The 20651-nt window shown below is 41.9% G+C and overlaps 1 long non-coding RNA gene across 3 annotated transcripts in view; it reads right to left on the bottom strand.

Moving 5' to 3' along the window:
• LOC129712403 (uncharacterized) overlaps nt 1–20333 on the bottom strand; it is a 38870-nt gene extending 18537 nt beyond the window's left edge. For all 3 annotated transcript variants that reach the window (XR_008726047.1, XR_008726048.1, XR_008726049.1), the window contains exons 1-3: nt 20195–20333; nt 16024–16163; nt 197–321 (exon numbers count right to left, since the gene is read on the bottom strand). This is a non-coding gene — a long non-coding RNA (uncharacterized LOC129712403). The remainder of the gene's footprint in view (nt 1–196; nt 322–16023; nt 16164–20194) is intronic.
• Nucleotides 20334–20651: the final 318 nt, after the last annotated feature.

Here is a 20651-nt window from a genome sequence, read left to right as displayed (position 1 = left end):
GGGTGATCACTGGTTGGCGCGGACTCAGTGGGCCAAATGGCCTGTTTCCTCATTGTATCTCAAAACTAAAATACATAGTACCAAACACACATTGGGAATGCAAAGTTAAAATGAGTTCTTTATGATCAAGCATATGTCCACCAGAACCTCCTTCGCCCCTGGGCTTGAGATTGGTCATGTAAATTATTAAAAATACCTGTTTCACCTGTCAGCTGAGGCTGGGATAATACACCAGTAAGAAGGGCCCAGCCTGGAACGCCACCTATCCATGTTCTCCGGAGATGCTGCCTGACACGCTGAGTTACTCCATCATTTTGAGTCCTTAAAAATAAATGGCATTCGTTAGTAAATTATGTTCAATAATGTTTGATAGAAAGCAGTGACATGATGCATTTGTGTAAGCATAGACTGCTCTCTCTCGAGCAAACTCCTCAATATTTACTTGTTACGTCTAACAGCTTCATGATGGGGCTAGGACACATCTTTATGTGTGTGTGGATCTGTAGATAGCAAATAAGGGGATAATAAGATCTGAGTGTGTTGAAGAGAGATTGGAAGAATTACTGGAAATTGTTGGTAAACAGTTGCGTTCTTTGTTGGACCTTGGTGTTAGTATTGTAATTGATGTACAAATGCCTACTTATGAACCAGAACATATTCAATGCAACTAAGGGCCACTTCAACGGATGTCTCTGGAGCCCATATGGGTAGATTTTATTTCTGCTACTTATCACCTGAACCTTTCAGCAGAAGGAACTGAAGTACCAGAACGTTTAAATCCAGAGCAACAAAGCTACCTTGCGATAACTGTACTGCAGTGTTTTTCAAAATCATATTGAAATAAACTTTCCTTTGCTGTTTTCTTTATCAAAGTTCTGGATTTGGCCACTGTGCATAATAGGTGGAGAAGTTCAACAAGGTAGAGACAAAATGCTGGAGTAACTCTTGCTGAATTTCTACAACTATTTGAAATCAACAGGCAGCATCTCTGGAGAGAAGGAATGGGTGACGTTTCGGGTCGCTGAAGAAGGGTCTCGAGATGCTGCCTGACCCACTGAGTTCCTCCAGCATTTTGTGTCTACCTTCGATTTAATCCAGCATCTGCAGTTTGTTCCTAGAAGTTCAACAACTTGGGTCACTGCCATGTTCTCAAGGAGAATAATGGATGAATAATAATTACTTTCCTTCTTATATATGTTTACAAAATAAAATAGAATGACTTCAAAATAACCTACAGATTTATTGTGGAAAAGATAACTCTTGGCCTCTAACTGGCATCTAATATACAACATACTGGAGGTTGAGGGGAGACCTGATAAAGTTTATTAAAATAATGAGAGGCATAGATAGGAATGAGAGGCATAGATAGGGTAGAGAGTCAGAGCATTTTGCCCAGGGTGGAAATGTCATATACTACAGGGTATAACTATGAGGTGAAAAGGACAAAGATTAAAGGAGATGTGGGCGGGAGGGGAAGATTTTAACACAGGGTGGTGAGTACCTGGAACGCACTGCTGGGTTAGTGGTTGAGGCAGATAGAATAGTAACATTTAATATACTTTTGGATCAGCACATAGATATACAGGAAATGGATTCTGTGCAGGTAACAGAGTTTAATTTAACTTGGCATCATAATCAGAACAGACATGGTGGACTAAAGGGCCTCTTCCTGTGCTCTACTGTTCTATGCTCAGTAAAGTCCCAAAATACATGCAGATCAGATATGTTTAAGAAGGAACTGCAGATGTTGGAAAATCGAAGATGGACAAAAATGCTGGAGAAACTCAGCGAGTGAAGCGACAAAAATGCTGGAGAAACTCAGCAGATGAGACCTCACCCGCTGAGTTTCTCCAGCATTTTTGTCTACCTGCAAATAAGATATGACATTTTTGCTTTGTTTTTTTCCTTGATTGTAATGCAGATTCCACCAATCACATGAACAACTTAATAAATTATTCAACTGTGAGTTACAATATCATTAAATAGAAAAAAAAAATTGCTGGATCTTTTACCCGACTGTGGAATTAGTAAGCAACCTATTAAGGAGATTGTGTTCAAAGTTCCAGGTGCGACAAAGGTTCACCTACATCTCCTCCAACCTCATCTACTGCATCCACTGCTCTAGGTGTCAGCTGATTTACATCGGGGAGACTAAGCGTAGGTTGGGCGATCGTTTCGCCGAACACCTCCGCTCAGTCCGCAATAACCAACCTGACCTCCCGGTGGCTCAGCACTTCAACTCCCCCTCCCATTCCCAATCCGACCTCTCTGTCCTGGGTCTCCTCCACTGCCAGAGTGAGCAACAGCGGAAATTGGAGGAACAGCACCTCATATTCCGCCTGGGGACCTTGCGTCCGGATGGCATTAACATTGAATTCTCCCAATTTTGCTAGCCCTTGCTGTCTCCTCCCCTTCCTTAACCCCCTAGCTGTCTCCTCCCACCCTCCCATCCGCCCGCCCTCGGGCTCCTCCTCCTCCCCTTTTCCTTCCTTCTCCCCCGCACCCCCCATCAGTCTGAAGAAGGGTTTCGGCCCGAAACGTCGCCTATTTCCTTCGCTCCATAGATGCTGCTGCACCCGCTGTGTTTCTCCAGCATTTTTGTGTACCTATTAAGGAGATTTGTTCCGCATTTAGAACTGCAATTCTTTTAACATCTACAGTAGATGAGATTCTTCTTCCCTCAGAGGTAGTGAGTCTTTGAAATTTTGTGATCAAGAGTGCTGTAGAAGTCCAATTTCTAATTTTGTTCAAAAGTAAAACTATTTTTTGTTTTAAATATTGTTTCCCCCACTACTATAATCAGTCTGAAGAAGAGTATCGACCCAAAACGTTATCTATCCATGTTCTCCAGAGTTGCTGCCTGACCCACTGAGTTAACCCAGCACCTTGTGTTTTTTTTTGTAAACCAGCATGTGCAGTTCATTGTGTTTACGTAGGGTTAGTGTTGAAAAATGGGATGGAGTTAAAGGATCAGCCAATATCTTAATGGTTGGTGGGTAGGCGTAAGGGGCCAAATGGTCTACTCTGCTTGTCTTTCTTATAATCTGATGATTAGACCACAAGCAAACTTCCAGTCATCTCTTCTTGTTCCTGTATTCGATCAATAGAATGTATTTAATTTGCAGCTGCAACATTTCTAAATGTTACAAGGCAGTCCCTGAAAACCTCCAGTTTGGATATTGGCATTCCAAATGTCCAAGTGAAGGACAGGTTAATCCAACTCAGGAAAGCTGATACTCCAAGACAACCCCCAAATGGGCAAGTAGTCTAAACTGAGCCTGTATGAGGCAGCAGAAAGCAACCAGACATCATTACTGGTTGATTGTTCATTGTTCTAACAATGTGTCGGAAAGGTTCTTGTTTTTGTCACATCTTTCCGCATCTTGGGACATTCCAAACCAATTTTCTATCAAAGAAGTGCAGAGCACATTTGGGGGCTTTCTAATATTCTCAAAACTTCTCCATTTGAACATGTCTCAGCAGTTTAGTTTGGAGAAGCTGAAACAGAGAAGGCTTCTGCATGTATCAGGTGCCAAGCTGAAATAACACTGATTTAATTGTCATTCTGGATTAAATTAAAATATCAATGGAAATATATGCAGATGTAAAGAGATATTTGATGAGAAATCTCTAACCAAACAGGATGACATTGTGTTTTTTGGCATAGAATAATGCTGCATAATTCATAGTTTGTTTTCAAATTAACAGGACTCACATGAATGTCATTTATGGTCTCTCAAATCCAGAATGTACCATTGCAATGCTGCTTTCAGTGATAAGATTTCAGTGACAAGGAGAAATCAAACAAAGAACATGTCACATTGCATCAAATGCATATTCTGGTTCATTGTGTAAATGTATTTGGGCACTTTGCACTATTATTGGTTCTTGGTTACTTGGTCCTCCAAAATATTCCAAATGGAATTTAAACTGGAGGTGGTGAAGGGAGGGATTAAGCCAGAAAAAAAAATCTTCATCCAAATATTTATTCTCTCACATTGCATACAATACCAATAGTATGTATGCTGGACATCGCCGTATATGTCAAGCTTAGGCTTTGGCAAATATTAGTACATTTATTCTAAGTAAATTTCAGATTGTTACACCAGCATGTTTGCCAGAAGAAAAAAAAACACCAAAGGGCATTCTTCTGGAAAGTATATAACTGAAATTCCCCAAGAGCACAAACTAACCCAGAGGTGAGACAACAAATCTTATTATAGTTAAAAAAAACAAGGGTCCTCTGGGTACCTACCTGCTGATCTTGAATGAAATATTCATGTTGCTTGGTTCAGGTGTGTGTGTACGGCATTTGCTGCATTATTTAGAGGCTTTGGGGAATGGTTCTCAAGTGCCTAATATTACGTAAACGTGACTCACACTTCTTAAGGGGGAAGATTAGAAGGCTTGGCAAAGGACTCGTACATTTACCGGAAAGAAATGGCCAAGTTATTCAGTGCTATTTTGGTGACAGTGCATGCTGGTATAGGCAACTGACACCTCGAAAAAGTTAAAGACACGATTTTCACATTTTTTATATTACCTAGAGATTACTAAAGTTTAAAAAAAAAAATGTATTCATTCATTTAGGAGGTCAGGCCCTTGAACAGCTTAAGCAGTTTATGGGATGATGACCCATCATAGCAGCAAGGTATGCAGTGCATAGCGCCACCATTTTGGCTGCAAGTAAAACACAGCCATTATTTGACTTCAATTACTTTACAATACATTTACTATTCTGTTATTCATAAAGTTGAATAAAAGGCCTTACAATCCATGTAGCTAAGCATTGAATAGAGGATCAAAGGCTGAAATTGATTTTCCTGTCTTAATTGATGTAAATTCCTTTCAGAAGTTTTGAACATCCAATAATTTGGTCAATAGATTTCGACAATTTGTCCACTTTAATAATCTTACCATTTGCACTGAATCCTATTTTTTTTTTTCATATCTGTGTAAGTAGATGAACCCTCTTCACAGAATTCCTGAATTTAGCCTGAATGGTTTGGTCTCCCGCTATCAGAGATATTCCCTTTGTCCCATCCATCCATCCCCACTTTCTTGATTTTCTTTCTTACCCTGTTCTGAGAAAGGGTTCTAACCTGAAACTTTATCTGTTTCTTTTATAACAAATGCTGCCTGACCTGCAGATAATTTTCGTGAATTTGAAATTTAGTCTTTATTTTAGATTTTTAGCATTTTTTCTGTTTTTGTTATAATTTTCAGCCCAGAATGATTGTGCAGTCTGTAAGAAATATGAAATTCTACACACCTAAAGGAAGTTGAGAGATAAACTAAAGAGTACAAGACTGTGAGTAATAGATTTTTGTGATTGGGGGGGGGTGTCTTAAGGTACATACATGCTTGAACAGTGAATAGATTGAACTAAGATTCAGATCATCTATGATTTCTAAAAGCTGAATAGTTTTTATGGGTGAATGATCCTCTTTCAATTCTTACGCTTGGATTGAGATTTTCTCTTTATTTTAACATTGGTGACATTGGAACCAGACCAGACATTAACAAGGATGTATGAAAATAAGAGCAGGAGTAGACCACCAAGCCCATCAAACCTGCTGAATATGATGCCATAGAAGGCTGAGGAGGCCAAGTAACTGGGCATTTTTAAGCCGCAGATTGACAGATTCTTGATTAGTACAGGAGTTAGAGGTTATGGGGAAAAGGCAGGAGAATGGGTTTGAGAGGGAACGATAGATTGATTAGCTGAGTAGACGATGGGCCAAATGGCCTAATTCCAGCCTATAATTTATGAACTTATGACAAGTTACACAAATCTTTGTCTGCATGTGATCTGTATTCCTCCATGCCCAGCAAAGCCCTATGGCCATCGAAAAGCCTCCGAAATGCCATTATTATATTTGCTTGCCTCCACCGAGCAGCATGTTCCCGCACCCACAAATGACTGTGCAAAAAAACAATATATGAGCACGTTGTAAGTCTGCAATTCTCCGTCCACGGCCGATCAGTCGCAGGTCACAACTTCTCCTTTGTGATCTTTCCGACCTGAAAACTTGTTTTTTTCAAACTCACTGTTTTCTACCTGTTCATCAATTTTAAATCCATTTTCACATGCCTTTAATTTGTGTAATTTTTAGCATTGATCAGCATAAAAACCCTTCCAGGTTTTCCACTGCCTTTACGATTAGTTTTAGGGTTATTATTTATTGTCAGGTGCACTGTGGTACAGTGAAAAAGTTTTGTTTGCATGCTATCCAATCAATCCCAATTATAATACACACAAATACAATCGTGTCAAACACAAGTACAACAGGCAGAACAAAGAGAGTGGCACCAATTGTAGGGCCTTAACTGTTTAAGAAGGAACTGCAGATGCTGGAAAATCAAAGGTAGACAAAAGCGCTGGAGAAACTCAGCGTGTGAGGCAGCATCAATGGAGCGCAGGAAATAGGCAACGTTTCGGGCCGAAACCCTTCTTGGCATCTATGGAGCGAAAGAAATAGGCAACGTTTTGGCCCGAAACCTTAAGAAGGGTTTCGGCCCGAAACGTTGCCTATTTCCTTCACTCAGGGCCTTACCTGTTGATCACACAAAGTGTGAAAAATTTACATTGCGTTAATGAATCTCATGTACAAACCCAGTGATAGAGAGCTACATTGCAAGTTGCAACATGACATTTTGATGGGTTTGGGCAGATGATGAATGGGCTAACCCAGCTTTCAACAACCAACACCCTTATTTCAAACTGCCTGCACTTGTGAAATATCTGTCTAATGATCAGCAATTCCAGTAATGGGAATCTTTGAGACAAGCTGTTGCTTGTACATGAGTGAAAAGGAAACTAAATGCATTTTAAATAGGAATCATGTGAAGGGATTTTTTCCAATTCTTCTTCATTACTTTTGTGCATTACATTTGCCTGCATTTGTCACATTGTAATTAACAATGTTCCCAGCAGTATTCGCCGCAGAAGTTGCACAATAAAACATTGGCACACGCAGGTGAAAAGAACAATAGGCAGGTACGATCTTTGTTTCTGATGTTGGCTATTAACATTATTGGAAAATGGAATATGGCTGGCAGAATAAGATAAGATCAAAGATAGAAACAACAGTGATGCTCCTAGCTGGGACTGTCAATGAAATTCATTGCTCATGACTGCACCAATATAATATCCTGAATTGCATATAATATCCTGAATTATTTCCACACCTTAAGGATCATATGTGCCTGGTGGAAATTGGATGGAGAAAGTGACAATGAGATAAAATTCAACATGGGACTTTGTATTAGTCATACGTTTAACAGCGATATACAATCAGGGTGTATAGTGACACTGTGTAACTTGGTCTTTTTGCTAATACATATCTCCCATACCACTCTGTTTACCCCACTCCTGCTAAACAAGCCATGTTTTTAAAAAAGACTTCAAACAAAATGGTAGGATGGAGTAATACTCAACCATGTGCAATGTATTAAGTCTGTCTCATCATTGTATTTGGAATAGGACATAAGTCACCGACGTTGGGAAAATTAGGTAAATCCTCACCTATTGCAGCAGTCTATACTTACTACTTTAAGTATGGTACACACTGTGGAGCAATAATTAACCACATAAACATTCCTTAAATTAACAATTGCACCATTAAACTGCAAGAAATGCTTACGCTTCACACTATTACATCACCCTGCTGCTAGTTTAGTTTAGAGTTTAGAGATACGGCGCGGAAACAAGCCCTTCGGCCCACTGGGTTCGCGCCGACTAGCGATCCCCGCATATTAACACTATCCTACACCCACTAGGGACAATTTTTACATTCACCAAACCAATTAACCTACAAACCTGTACGTCTTTGGATTGTGGGATGAAACCGAAGATCTCGGAGAAAACCCACAAAGAGAACGTACAAACTCCGTACAGACTGTAGTCGGGATCGAACCCGGGTCTCCGGCGCTGCATTAGCTGTAAGGCAGCAACTCCCCCTCTGTGTCACCGTGACCATCCAACAGGATATATGTGAAATATATCCAAATCAAGTCAAATCAAGAGAGTTTATTGTCATGTGTCACAGATAGGACAATGAAATTCTTGCTTGCTGCAGCACAACAGAATATTGTAGGCATAAATACAGAACAGATCAGTGTGTTCATATACCATGGACATGTCCAATTAACAGGATATATGTGTAATAGTTCTAAATATGTGATCAACAGGATATAACGGTCCATAGTGACAATTATAGTCACAGGTTTCAACATACTCATAGATGTTCCTATTCTCTATAACCTTACTCATGGTTCTGATATGTTTGGTGCTTCTTGAATAAGCAATGATATTAATTGATCATCATTCCTTGGCCTTCTCCACTGAATGAAAATGTAATGCAGGCTAAGCTGGGAATTTTTTTTATTTTAGGGTCTGAAGAAGGGTTCCGACTCAAAACAACATCAGCTATTCCATGATAGACACAAAATGCTGGGATAACTCAGCGGGATAGGCAGTATCTGCGGGTGCTCGGAAGGCCCCGACCACGGATGAACACGGAGGGGAGGCTGGCTGGACTATGGTGCCATCCTCACCTTGGTGCCATTTATGTTATGTTGTCTCGTGGACTTTCTGTGTTTGTGCTTTTTTAAAATTCAATTTCAATTTTATTTTTAATATGTTTTATTATTTATTTATTTATGATTTTTTTTTTTTAATGATACTGCCTGTAAGGGAAATTCATTTCGTTGTCTCAAATTGAGACAATGACAATAAATTTGAATACAATACAATACAATATCTCTGGAGAGAAGGAATGGGTGATGTTTCGGGTCGAGACATCCTATCTGTTCACCCCTTGAGCACAATATAGGATATGACCTTCAAACTGGTTGTGGTACATGTATATTAATTTATTTTTCAACCACTTTCAACTAAGTACTAATGTTATGGAAATGTCAAGAGCTTCTGTTATCAAATATGGACAATTGCACTTTGAACCAAAGATGGAAATCCATCTGGGAGATTGGTCCGACTTACAAATGACAAATTTTGCTGCTTTTGTTCTGCTTGACTTTTCCTCGACTTGTGACCCACACGGGATCGGTCTGAAATGTATGGTTAAGCCAACACTGAGCAAATACATTCAACAGTCAAGAACTACCCTCATTTTTCAAGAAAAACAAGGTTTGAGGTTTCACTTTCCATTGAGTAATTGTATATGTGTTTAGAACACCACCCACACCAGCTGCTATCCAGGTGGGATAATATTGTCTTTAATTGTCTCGCTGATCTGACAGTTCAGGATTTGGATAATCAGGATCTACAGGTTATTGTATGGCTTCACGGTAACTCAAATATCATTGTACCTTAATTGGTGCATGTGACCATAAATGTGAATGTGAATCACAATCTGTATTTGCAATGATGATGTCAGGTCATGTGCAGTTCACATAAGTTATTTACATGTGAATTACTTTGCATTTAAATAAAAACAGAATCCTGGGAACAGCCTTGTTTTCTGCACCACGTAAAAGTGGGATAGATTCCTCTAACGTGAATGACAATAATCTTGCTGGGTACGGATATGAAGTTGCATATTTGGTGCAGTTTCCGAGCTTTGTTGGCGACGTCTGATCTGTGATGTTTTTGCACCTTCTATCCTCAGACAAGCTGCAGCATGCAAGACTACATTTGTTGTCAGGCTATTTGGTTTGCCAAAAGTTTTTCATTTTTCTTTCTTTGAGACCAAGAGCATGGAAACACACCCTTTAGCCAAATTTATTCATGCCAACCAAGATGCCCCACCTAAGTCTAATTTAACTTTGTTTAGTTTATTGTAATGTGTACCGAGCTACAGTGAAAAACTTTTGATGCATGGTAACCAGTCAGCAGAAAGACTATACATGATTACAGGGCTGCCAACTCTAACGCTTTCAGCGTGAGACTCGCGCCCTGGAGCAATTTCTCACGCACTCACGCTCACGACCGAGTTCTCACGCTGAGTTCAGTCCCTGCGCAATTTGTCCCTTAGCGTCGCATGCCAGGGATCTGTGCGGTCCGGGGAAGCGCGTTAGTTGGCGGCTGTGAGTGACGTTGTGCCTCTTCTCTTGGTTGGATGTGCAGCCGGAGATGGAACTAACCAGGTGAATCAGTTGTAAAACCTGGGGGGGGGGGGGGGGGGTTCGGAATGGCCATGGATTATTATTTAAGTATAAATACGAGGAGTCCTCAGTAGTGTGTTTAGATCTTTTGCAAACTGTTCCCAATATGCAATATACGGGTTTTTGGCCCGTAACCCGAAAAAACGCGTTTTTTTTTTTCAATTCGTTTTTGCGGGGTCGGGGCAGGCGAGCCGACCTGAGAACTGCGGCCATTCCCTGGGACGCGAGCTGATCTGGGAACGGCAGCCAGTCCCTGGGCACGCAGAATGCCAACTTAATCATCATGGACAAATTGGTCCAGCCATGTACATGTTGCATAACTGACTCTATACAGATCTGAATGGGCTTAAAATGACCATTTATGCCAAATTGCTCCCACTTTCCACATTTTGAATCTTGTATTTGCGCGGCTAGCGAGTCGCTCGCTGCAGCTTCGGAGGAGCTCTCCGGACAGTGCGAGTGTCCTGGGCCGTCAGAGGCGTCGGAAGCGCCGCTGCCGCGAGAGTCTCTGTGCCGAAGGGACAGACTCTCAAAGGGAGGTGAGAGAGGGGGGGGGGGGGGGGGGAGGAGACAGGGAGACATTGGGGATAGAGAGAAGAGGGAGAGAGGAGAGAGAGGGGGGGAGAGTGAGGTGGGAGGTGGGAGGTGGGGGGGAAGAGAGAGAGGGGTGAGAGGGACAAAAGAGGTAAGAGAGAGAGGGGTGGAGAGAATGGGAGAGGGAGAAGAGAGGGGTGGTAAAAGAGAGAGGGGGGAGAGAGGGGGAAGGAGAGAGAGGGAGGGAGAGAGAGAGAGAGAGAGAGGGGATGAGAGAGAGAGAGAGTGGAGAGAGGTAATGTGAGAGAGAGAGAGGGAAGGAGAGAGAGAGAGAGGGAGATAGAGAGAGAGGAGGGAGAGATGAGAGAGGAAGAGAGAAGAGAGAGGGGGGAAAGAGGGGAGAGGGGGAAATTGGGGAGAGAGAGGGAGAGGGGGAGGAGAGGAGGGAGAGGGAGGAGAGTGAGGTGGGACGGGGAGAGGAAGGTGGGACGGAGAGAGGGGGAAGAGAGAGAGAGGGAGAGAGAGAAGAGAGAGGGAAGGGGAGAGAGTGAGAGGGGGGAGACAGGGGAGAGAGAATGGGTGAGAGGAGAAATAGAGAGGGAGAGAGGAGAGAGAGGGGAAAGAGAGATGGAGGGGAGAGAGAGAGGGGGGTTGAGAGGAGAGAGAGTGCATCCTGGAGGACAACCAGTGGCTGCTGGAAGTAAGTACCAAGCACTGGGTAGAAACGGTGGAAGATTGTGGACTTCAAATGGGGGTGGTTGGTGAAAGCATCCTGCTTGTCTGCTAGATTTTCACTTACTGTAACTGCAGGAAAAATGTTCCCGATGTTGGGGGCGTTCAGAACCATGGGTCACAGTTTAAGAATAAAGGGGGGGGGGGCAGTTAAGATTGAGATGAGAACAAACTTTCTTCATGCAGAGTAGTGAATCTGTGGAATTCTCTGCCACAGAAGGTAGTGCAGGCCAATTCACTGGATGTTTTCAAGAGAGTTACATTTAATTCTTGGGGCTAACAACATCAAGGGATATGGGGAAAAAAACAGGAAAGGTACTGATTTTAGATGAATAGCTATGATCATATTGAATGGCAGTGCTGGCTCGAAGGGCCGATGGCCTATTCCTGCACCTATTTTCTATGTTTCTATGCTTGAGTATATGGCAATAAAACTCGATCACTTGATTTTGAATCATTCATGCTTGGTGGAGGTATAATGTAGTCAGAGTGATACAGTGTGAAAACAGGCCCTTCGGCGCAACTTACCCACACCCACGAACATGTCCCAACTACGCCACCTGCTTTTGGTCCATACCTCCAAACCTGTCCTATCCATGTATCAGTCTATCTTTTTCTTAAATGTTGGGATGGTCCCTGCCTCAACTACCTCCTCTGGCAGCTTGTTCCATACACCCATCACCCTTTGTGTGGATAAAGTTACCTCTTAAAAAGTTACCTCTTAAAAATACTTCATACAAAACACATTGAAATCATACTTCTACAGTGCACTAAAACATGATTTTAATACATCAAATTTTAAAATGTTCCAACCCTTGGAGGGGGGACATCCTTCTTCCACACCCTCTCCCCACTCGGTTGCTCCACTCCCTCACCGGGTACCCCCAAGGCTAGTGATCAGTGATCGCACAGCCTCCCCCCTTTCAAAAATGCTCCAATCCAATTTAAAGCATATATATTGCATTCAAGTGTAAGTTAAAAGACTCGCTGCAGTATGCACCATATTGCACAATTCCAATGGGAGGGGAACACCCCCCTCCCCCCCACCCCGGCCGGTCGCTATGCTCCCTCGGGCTTGGTCTCTCGCAATTTCTCACTCCCAACTCTCACCCAATGTTGGCAGCCCTGTGATTACAATTGTGCCATCCACAGTGTACAGATACACGATGACAGGAATAACGTTTGATGTAAGATAATGTACAGTAAAGTCCGATTAAACATAGTCCAGGGGTCTCCAGTGAGGTAGATAATAGCTCAGGATCACTTTCTAGTTGATGATAGGATGGTTCAGTTGCCTGATAACAGCTGGGAACACACTGTCCCTCTATCTGGAGGTGTTCATTTTCACACTTCTGTACCACTTGCCTGATAGGAGAGGGGAGAAGAGTGAGAGACCAGGGTGAGACTAATTATTGATTATGCTGGTGGCCTTGCCGAGGTGGCATGAAGTGTAAATGGAATCAAACAAAGGCAGGTTGGTTTGTGTGATGGTCTGCACTGCGTCCACAATTTCCTGCAATTTCTTGCGATCTTGGATGGAGCTGTTTCCAAACCAAACTGTGATGCATCCTGATCTAAGGTGCATCTGCAGAAGTTGGTGAGAGTTGTTGGGGACAAGCTGATCCATGTTTGGCCCATATCCCACTAACCCCTTTCTTACAGTATCTGTGCTGCATGGCTCTACAACTCTATTTTCATACTCAAATCAAAAAATGAGTTCAAGTTTAGAATGATAAATGAGCTGAGGAGGGAATGGGTGGAGGGGATTGGGGATGATGTTTTCCATGGCGAGACAGAAGGGGAGAAGTATATTGGAGTCATGAATAGAGGAAGAAGAGAAAGTGGGAAAAAAGAATGAAGAGGAGATGACCAATAAAGGAATGGCTGATATGGTCAGGACCACAGACAAGGAGGGAGAAGTGACCAGTGGGAGAAGAGAAGGGGGCAGAAGAGGAATATTGAAATATGAATGTTCAAAGGAAGGACAGATTTTCCATTGCAGATAGATGTTGAAATGCACAAATGTTTACTCGACTTAGATCTGTTTATGCATCAATTAAAATTTTCCACAAGGCACAGATGCTAAAAATTCTGTGGCGTCATGCTATTTATTTTTAAGATCTCTGAGCAAAGGAAAATTGTTTTTTCTCAAAATATAAAACGTATGTGGGAAAAAAACATATGAAGCAAGGTTATATGTTAAGCTTGGGTGTTATGTAAGTTTCAAGATGATCTGTCATAACTCTGTATGAACACTTTATACAAATCTTTCTGTATGCAGGATATTTTACACCCCCTCACAGCAGATAAACCAGTTTTGCTTGCTTGTTTGCACATCTGTTTAAAATTTGCATTGGGAACACTTTGCACTTGAAAGCGTAGAACACAATGTAAGCCGATTCCTGGGAACAAGTTAATATGATACTCTTGTTCACTCCGCCATACAAAACTGGAAGGATTCCTCTAACATCTAAATTTAAATCATCTTACAGCTGTACATCCTTGAAGTCCAATATTCAGTCTGCAGTGTTTGCTTTATTTATCCTCATAAGCAGGTTCTATCCTCATAACTAAGCTCCAATGTACCCAACCAAAGACTTCTGTATGGCTATTCCTCCGAGTGACCTAATTTTGCTCCTGTATCTCATGGTCTTATGACCACATATCACATTACCACATGTTGTTTTTTACTCTTTCTTACATTGTTTATATATTTTACATTGGATATATGCTTGTTAAATGTTTCATGTGTTTCTCCCGTACCCCCCTGGGCACTAATTTGTATTGAAAGCATTCTCTTGAAAAGGAAGTATTCTCTTGAAAGATATCTTTCCTTTCAAGGAAATTTCAGTGGCCTATTAGTCCAAGGACCTGGATCAATTTACAAAGAATAAAGGGCATACTTTAGATTTAATTTCACATTATTTTTGTTAAAAGCGATTTGAACATACAATAAATCACACCTGTTAGCTTTTAAATAAAATAAAGCTATGTTCTGAATTAATATTAATTACTAAGTTGACTAACAAAGGTTATACAGGAGTCAGGACTAGGGAATATGGGTGATGTTATTTTGACTCCCCTGGTTCAACAGTACCAAAAATAAGTGTAGCATTATTGCCTCGGTTGAGGCAAAGGTGTTCATGGCCGTACAAACTCAAATCATATATTTCTCACCATGCAATTTGAGAGCATGAGAATGAAGCCAAGGACTAAACAGGGTTTATCGTAATGAGTGTTTATTTTACTGCTTATCGAGGTGTCGAAGGGTAACATTAGGTTGTCATGCTCAGCAGAATTTGAGTAATTCTGTGTTCATTCCAAACAAATGTCGGGAATTTCCTGTTCCACTATCTGGAATTTCCCAAATCCCTAAGAATTTTTGCTGAAGAAATCCAGACCAATCTTGCTACTCGATCATTAAGGATTTCATAATTTCCTATACCTCATGTTTTCCCTGAATAAGATTTCCAATCAGTATTACAATTTAGTAGCTGTGTTACATTACTTAAGTTCAGCGGCACTGCAATTCTGCCACTGGCCGTGTGCGTCCTGGTCCTGAATTATATTTTGTTGGAGTGGAAGATGTTGCTAAAGAATCATTCTGTGTGGTTTTTTTTTAAATTCGCCCGACAAGTTAATTGCTGGAATGATTTTAAAATCAGCTTCTGAAGCCGTCAATGCTGACAACTGGGACAAATTTTATGGAGGGGACAGGTAAAAGAAAGTAGTTTATTTTTATGTATAAAAGTGTTTCTTAAGATGTATTTAATTCACATTTTAAGTTGCGAAACGGTGATTTTCCCCCCCCGAAGAACCGGCAATGTATTTGCTGCCGATATGGGGGTATAAATTCACTGCAACCTCAACGTTCCAAATGGTCCCGTTCCAGAAAATCCCACTCGCAAGCTGATTTAAATGGCCATTAATTTACAGGTCTTAAACATTAAATTCCTTCCATTTGGCCTATAAACCCATGACAATGAGATTTAAAAATTATGTTATATTGTGAATTCTTGTGTGAATGTTATTTGGACACTTAGGCTTTTAAAAAATGTTAATCTGTTCTTAAGAAATTTATAGATGTTTAGATCTCGTAATTGAATTTTGTAATTAGCTACACTTGGGTAATTAACTAACTATATGCTTTAATTTCAAGTCATCTAAGTAAGATTGTTTCATATTTGTTTCAGAATGCTTCAATCTATAATTGAAAATTTATTTCAGTTCTCTTAAATTTTAAGAAAGGTATGGGCTTTAAAATGTTCTCGATCACAGCTTTTGTGTTAAGTTAATGAAAAAGCAATAGGGAACAAGATGCCAATTTCCTAGTATGAAAAAGGCCATAACTGTTATAATACTGAAGATATGAAAGTGAATTAGGTGCCAAATTAAACTTATTTTTATGATTTATCGGATGGGATAAATTAAAGACTTGAGTTTTAAAATCTCAAAATTTTGTAACATTGCTCATTTTAGAGTCCATTCCAACTCCAGAAATTTCCCACCACCTTCCTACCCTCAGCCTCCATAAAACTTCTCCCAAGAGCTTTTGAAGACGTTGTGTCATCCTCCTTATTTCTTTGCAATCCAGTATGTGTGACCCTAGCTTTTTAAAGCATTACTCACAATCTGTACTTCCAAAGATTGAGGGGATTTTAGCTGGAGCAGTCATGCCAGAAGCACATCCAATCCACGAAACACTGACGAAGGAAGCAGCCTGCACAATGTGGGTTCCAAGTGATCCTGTCACTGAAAATGAAGCCATGCTGGAGGAAGGAAAAAAAGGGGAAAAGCACTCTTTAAAAAAGACCACATCAATAACGTTATCCACTTTAACTTGTTGATGGAAGCAGTAGTAGGCCAGTCATACAGCATGGAAATGGTCCTCTTGGTCCACCATGCGCACACCAAGGAATGGGCACCCATCCGCTTTAATCTCATCTTCCATCATTTTACCCATAGTCTTCTGTACGTCGCCACTTTAAGTGCCTATCAAGATTTTTTTTAAATGCTGTGAAACGTTCAACTTCCACCAATCTCTCCCATAGATTATTCAAGGCACTACCACTCTCTGAGTAAAAAAATACCCTCAGATCCCCTATAAATATCTAACCTATCCCACAAATCTATGACTTGAAGTTTTATTTATTTACAATAAGGGGAATATTTACTTCTGTCAACCCTATTTCCACCCTTTGTAGTTTTATATACACCAATCTCATCCCCTCTCACCCGGCTCCACTTCAGGGAAAACAGGCTTTGCCTCTCTCCTCAGAATGGAAAATAATTCCTTCTCAGACAATGTCCTGGCAAATTTCCTCCGACTCTCTCCAGCGATATCATGCTGTGGTGACCAGAACTGCGCACAGTTCTCCAAATAATGTCTGACCTATGTTTTATAAAATTGGAACACAATCTTGGGACTATAAGGAGAGAACATCTCCAGAAGCACAACTAGAGAATGAGGAGAATTGAGGAAAGAGATGAGGCCTTTGAATAAAGTTGGGTCTGGTAACTTGGAAAACAGTTCATATCACAAGTAGGTTTACAAAGTCTGTCTTGGGTCCCATCACATTCTAGAGATGGTGTGGAATCCCAAGAAATCATCTCATTCCAAGAAGGCTCAAGACAAATAGTATAGAGCGTGTTCGATGGGTGACTCTTTCTTTGGAAATACAGAGTGTAAACAGGCCCTTCAGCCCATTAAGGCCGACCATTGATCACCCAATCACACTATTTCTGTCATTCTGCTTTCACATCCTCTCTCTAGACATGTGATTGTTCTAGCGTCTTCCGACTTTAGCCCCCTGTTGATTGCTGGAGTCAAAGATACAGCTTGGTCTGACTGGCTCCACAGAGGAAGAGTAATTAGCAGTGAAAGACAAGTTCCTATCTCACAATCAACATCCCTTCATAATCACGACAGTCTGTTTTCACCAGCATTTTGTGTCTCCAGAGATGCTGCCAGACCCGCTGAGTTGCTCCTGCATTTTTGCATCTATCTTCAGTGTAAACCAGTATCTGCAGTTCCTTCCTACACATTTTGTGTGCTCCACTGCAATATCTCCTCCACTGCGACATCTCCTCAAGGTACATATATACATAGACAGCCTTCGAGCCAGCACCGCCAATCAATGTGATCATGGCTGATCATCCACAATCAGTACCCTGTTCCTGCCTTCTCCTCGTATTCCTTGATTCTGCTAGCCATAAGAGCTCTATCTAGCTCGCTTTTGAACGCAGCCAGTCAATTGGCTTCCACAGCCTTCTGAGGCAGAGAATTCCACAAATTCACAACTCTCTGTGTGAAAAAGTTTTTCCTCATCTCAGTTCTAAATGGTCTACCCTTTATTCTTAAACTGTGGCTCCTGGTTCTGGACTCCCCCAACATCGGGAACATTTCCTGCATCTAGCGTGTCCAATCCCTTGATAATTTTATATGTTTCTATAAGATATCCTCTCATCCTTCTAAATTTCAGTGAATACTGGCCCAGTCACACCATTCTTTCATCATATGACAGTCCCGTCATCCCGGGATTAACGTTGTGAACCTACACGACACTCCCTCAATAGCAAGAATGTTCTTCCTCAAATTAGGAGTCCAAAACTGCACACAATACTCCAGGTGTGGTCTCACCAGGGCCTTGTACAACTGCAGAAGGACCTCTTTGCTGTTATACTCAATGCCTCTCGCTATGAAGGCCAACATGCTATTAGCTTTCTTAACTGCCTACTGTACCTGCATGCTTACTTTCAGTGACTGATGTACAAGGACACCCAGGTCTCATTGTACTTCCCATTTTCCTAACCGAACACCATTCAGATAATCTTCCTGTTCTTGCCACCAAAGTGGATAACCTCACATTTATCCCTATTATACTGGATCTGCCATGTATCTGCCCATTCACCCAACCTGTCCAAATCACCCTGCATTCTCACAGCATCCTCTTCACAGTTCACACTGCCACCCAGCTTTGTGTCATCTACAAATTTGCTAATGTGACTTAATTCCTTCATCGAAATCATTAATGTATATTGTAAATACCTGCAGTCCCAGCACCGAGCCTTGCGGCACCCCACTAGTCACTGCCTGCAATCCTGAAAGGGACCTGTTAATCCCTACTCTGTTTCCTGTCTGCCAACCAATTTTCTATCCATGTCAATACTCTACCACTAATACCATGTGCTCTAATTTTGCCCACTAATCTCCTGTGTGGAACCTTATCAAAGGGTTTCTGGAAATCCAGGTCCACTACATCCACTGGCTCTCCCTTGTCCATTTTACTTGTTACATCTTCAAAAAAATCCAGAAGATTTGTCAAGCATGATTTCCCCTTCGTAAATCCATGCTGACTTGGACCGATCCTGTTACTGCTAACCAAGTGTGCTGGTATTACATCTTTAATAATCAACTCCAGCATCTTCTCCACCACTGATGTCAGGCTAACTGGTCTATAATTCCCTGCTTTCTCTCTCCCTCCATTCTTAAACATTTGGGAAACATTAGCTACCCTCCAATCCACAGGAACTGATCCCAAATCTACAGAACATTGGAAAATCATCACCAATGTGTTCATGATTTCTAGTCACCTCCTTGAGTACCTTGGGATGCAGGCCATCAGGCCCTGGGGATATATCAGCCTTCTGTCCCATCAGTCTACCCAACACCATTTCCTGACTCATGTGAATTTCCTTCAATTCCTCCATCACCCTAGTACATCTGGGAGATTGTGTCTTCTTTTGTGAAGACAGAACCAAAGTACCTGTTCATAATTAAGGTCACTACCTCCCAATGGTTCCTTTACATTGAGTTCCCTTTCAAATCCGGTTCATTACACAACACTACGTCCAAAATTGCCTTCTCGCTGGTAGGCTTCAGTACAAGCTGCTCTAAGAATCCATCTCAGAGGCACTCTACAAACTCCCTTTCCAGCGGTCCAGTACCAACCAGATTTTCCCAGTCTACCAGCATGTTGAAATCTCCCACAACCACCTTCACATTACATTTGTTGCATGGTATGGCTGCTTTGAAGATGTTCTCCTCCTCTCTCCGACGAGAGTTCTGGCAGCTCCCTCTCTGGCTGCACCCTCTCTGGCAGCCCCCTGCATTCCGGCTCTACCGCGTTGTCCCTCTTCATACTAGTTTCCCTCTCCCCTGATTCTCAGTCTGAAGAAGTCTCGACCCCATTCCTTTTCTCCAAAGATGCAGCCTGGCCCGCTGCTCTAACATTATGTGTCTACTCGTAGTCACGTTGCCCAGGGCTCCTCGAGCTTTGCTTTCTTCTATGCTGGACGCCGGGGTGACCTTTGATGCCCTCTGGGTGGTCACTGAAACAAATGATCATCCTAGACATTGGTCCCATGGGCAACCGCCCATCACAATCCCGTTGTCTAAATAAGAATGATAATGGCAAGACTTAATCGTCAGCACATAACATTTAGAGATTCACACTTTCCAACGAAATACACCTCCTCTAATATTCCTAATGCACAAACATGCATTAATCTTGCAGTATCGTAGGATGCTGTTTCAGGGGGTTTTTCTCTGATCTTGCAATCAGCCGTGAGGCGGCAGCAGAAGTGACTTCGTTGCAGAAATCCGTGGCTGGGATTAATCTCCCTGGACACCAAAGATCCTATAGCGGAGCGCTCTGGGGTCGTTGTTGGACATTGATGCGAAATCCTGAGTGGTTCATCGACCAACATTGGCCGCGGCCAGTTTACAGACTCCACCCGCTTATTGCAGAGGGAGTAGACGAAACTAACAGCAAATGGATGTTGCCCGCTTTCTGCTCACCGTGCGTTGAAACAGCTGCTTGCAATAGCACTTGAAACAACAACAAGCGGCCGTCGGCTCGGTCTGCCCTTGCTGTTCGGTAAGGTTTTCTCGCTCCTTCTTCGGAGTTTTCATTTTCTATGCATTCTGTTGTTTTTTTTGGCTGATGCGACTGAAAACAAAGAAAGCTGGACACAAAATGCTGGAATAACTCAGCGGGCCAGGCAGCATCTCTGGAGAGAAGGTAACGTTTCGGGTCGAGACCTTTCTTTTATCCAGAGATGTTGCCTGACCCGCTGAGTTACTCCAGCAATTTGTGTCTATCTGCGTTTTAAACCAGGTCCTTTCTACACAGAGAAAGCTGATGCGCGGTTCGCCGAGGAGAATCTGTGTGCTTTGTCTTTTCAACGTGAATATATTGTCAGCACGGTTCCTCCACAGTCCATTAACCCTATCGCTACCCCCTTGTGGGGGAAGG

This window comes from Leucoraja erinacea, chromosome 32, assembly GCF_028641065.1.
Source record: "Leucoraja erinacea ecotype New England chromosome 32, Leri_hhj_1, whole genome shotgun sequence".
NCBI lineage: Eukaryota > Metazoa > Chordata > Chondrichthyes > Rajiformes > Rajidae > Leucoraja > Leucoraja erinaceus.
Note: the sequence above shows the minus strand (reverse complement) of the source record. Positions and strands in the feature narration are given on the sequence as shown.